Consider the following 3096-nt stretch of genomic DNA (forward strand, 5'->3'; position numbering starts at 1 on the left):
AATAAAATGAAAAAGAAGCAGGCCCCACCACCTGCCCCCCTCTCGTTGCCCCTCTCCTTTTAGTAATAGGAGATGCAATCAAAGCAGGCCCAGGGAAAAGGAAGTAGTGCATTCAGAAAGCCAACTGTACCCTCCGGCAACAGAGGAGGAAAGGAAAGACGGATAAAAAGAGCCAGAGTTAAAGGGGGAGAGAGGGAGGGAGGCGAAAACCCAGCCCTGGTGCTTTCTTCTTCTTCCAAGCAGCGTTCACCTAATCAGCTCCAGAGCGCTCAGCTCACAGTACTAGGAAACAGAACACATCAAATCCATATCACTTCCCTCTTAATGGGGAATGCTCATCTCGCCAGTCCTCATCGGAAAGTGTGTGATTTCTTTTTCTTTTTCCTTTCTCATCTTGAATACGCACATGGAAAAGAAATTAGGCCAACCCTTTTTTTTTTCACAGCACAGTGTGCATGCATGTGTGTGTACATACATACACACCTCAACATTTTACAGATGAAAACAGGGTAGGTACTTGTATCATCCGTATTCTGCTATACTAATGATCTCCCTCTGAGCCCTTCAGCACCACACTTAGTCAGACATCGCTGTCGGTTCTCCTCTGACTACCGTATGCAAAGCAAACCTGCCAACATCTCACAAAGGAAAGCGGGGCAACCATTGAGTAATTCACACAGGTCTAGTCCCACACCGCAGATCTGAGCCCCCACTCCCACCTGCTCCACACATTACTAAAAGCCTTTTTTAAAATGTCTGTATGTTGTAATTGTTTACTCTGCAACAGCCTATCCTGCTGTGATAGTAAACTGGCTGTAATAATTTCCTTTTTTTATTTTTTAAAAAATACAGTTTATGAATGCCTAATAGAGTGTTCAATATCCCAGTGGAGCTGACTGCACTTACCTCAGAATAGCTGCAACTCAAACACATCCAGTTTGTTCTCCAGCCTGGTATGTTAATATTGGTCTCTCCTGACTGCTGTTTTTAGGAGTGTTGTTTGTTATATGCTAATTTTTAGTATTTGGATTTTTATTGACAGTATGTATTTTCATTTTATTTGTATTCTAGCTTTGTGATTGTTATGGGTTTGTTATTGTATTTTTACATTTGTATACAACTTACAGATTATTATTATTATTTCAATATTGTGGTCTATAAATGGATTAAATAGATAAATATTTGAAAATATTGTATAATGTATTGTTTTGTAAGCTACCTTGAATTCATTATTTGGAAAATGAAAGGCTCTTAGATTTTGAAAAACAAAAAATGAACTGAGCAAACAGTTACTATTTGGACAGGTGATTATGGGGAGGCAGAGCAGAAGACTTGCAATTTTTTTAAAATAAAAAGGCATCTTTATATCTTCCACATTTAAGCACTTCCTTTGTGATCTGGATTTTGTGATTTTTGAAATTTCTGAGTTTGGGTAAAGTTGTAATAGTTACACAGACAATCTTATTAATGTAAAAAGAAGTGTTTTACATAATTTTAGTTTATAAAAAATTGCTGTGTCAAGTCTTACAGTTGTATTTTTGGTACAGTGGTACCTTGGTTTTCTAATGTCTCTTTTGACGAACATTTCAGTTTTCGAACGCCGTAAACCTGGAAGTAAATGCTTCAGTTTTCAAACATGCCTCAGAAGTCAAACATGCCACGCGGCTTCCGCTGAGTGCAAGATCCTGAGACCTAGATGTCAGTTATTGAGTTTTCAGTTTTTGAATGTTTCAGCACCTGAATGGTCTTCCAGAACGGATTACGTTCAAAAACCAAGGTACCACTGTATTTGTTTCCATGATAATTCTGATCTCATCAGTTGTTGCTCTCATTTATTGACACTTTACTTATCCAGTTTTGTTATGATTTGTGTTCATTTCATGTTTCGCCTAGATGAAATATTGTTTATGTAAGGGGTTTCTTTTTAAAGAAGAAGAAAAATATTTCGCTGATGTTATTTATAATTATTAATATTTTATAGTGATATAATACAGTACCAAGATGAAAAACCCTCTGCTCAAAATATCTTGAATTCCTGCAAATTCCGGCTGAAACAAAGCCCTGAGTGTAGTTGATGGGTCTTAAACCCTTGGCAACTTAGGGACTTCCCCTGCATGTGAAGACATGCTCTGGCAAATTGAGCAGTTAAGACCAATAGCGGGTCCATCAGTCAAGAAGGCGGTTTCTGCATGTGCTATTGAGGGAAATGAGTGGCAGATGGGGCTCATCAAGCTGGGAGGAAGTCCATCTAGGAGATGGAAAACTGATCCTAAACATCTGCTGCCTTGCAGTTATACCCATTCATGAGGAAGACTTCAGAAGTAAACCCTGAGGAACAATCTGTAGCTGCTGCCTTGTCCCTTGGGCAGCCCAAAACCTCCATGCATGCTCCCCAGGCATGCACCCCAGAGATGTTTTTGCTCTGTTTTGTGCAGCAGCCCTTTTGGTATGTATGGCAGCTGGCTGGCATCACTGCTCAGGGCAAGTGGGTGGAGGCCAAGCTACCTCTGCCATTATGCTGCAGGACAGCTGCCGTGTCCCATACCTGCTGCAACTTCATCAGGCTGCTGATAGGCTGCCACGGCCCCTTTAACCATTCTTTATTGACTGACTCGTACGTGGCCGAAGTTCAGTCCCTTATGGTGGCTGTAGCACTGACCAGTTCATTTGCAATAATGTCGCACACAGCATAATGTTGACTTGTGTTTTAATGTAGAATGCTGGCAAGTGTTTTAATCTCTGTTCAGGTTACGTTGATTTTAGTTGTCTTTTGAATATTTTAAAATATCTGTCTTGACTGTCTTTTATTGATAATGTTGTGTGTGGTTGCTTCTTCTTTTTAGCTCACTTGGATGCTTTATTACAACCAACTGATAAGTAAAAAGGTAAAGGGACCCCTGACCATTAGGTCCAGTCGTGACCGACTCTGGGGTTGCGGCGCTCGTCTCGCTTTATTGGCCGAGGGAGCCGGCGTACAGCTTCCGGGTCATGTGGCCAGCATGACTAAGCCACTTCTGGCGAACCAGAGCAGGGCGGAAACGCCGTTTACCTTCCCGCCGGAGAGGTACCTATTTATCTACTTGCACTTTGACGTGC

General features: G+C 41.2%; 1 long non-coding RNA gene across 1 annotated transcript; it reads left to right on the top strand.

Annotated features, from left to right (window-relative positions):
• Positions 1 to 707: 707 nt before the first annotated feature.
• On the top strand, positions 708 to 2895 carry LOC308585520. The gene is made up of 3 exons (XR_014007464.1): positions 708 to 953; positions 1591 to 1777; positions 2844 to 2895. It is a non-coding gene; the product is annotated as an uncharacterized lncRNA (long non-coding RNA).
• The last annotated feature ends 201 nt before the right edge of the window (positions 2896 to 3096 follow it).

Source organism: Podarcis bocagei, assembly GCF_964188305.1.
Source record: "Podarcis bocagei genome assembly, chromosome: 4".
Taxonomy (NCBI): domain Eukaryota; kingdom Metazoa; phylum Chordata; class Lepidosauria; order Squamata; family Lacertidae; genus Podarcis; species Podarcis bocagei.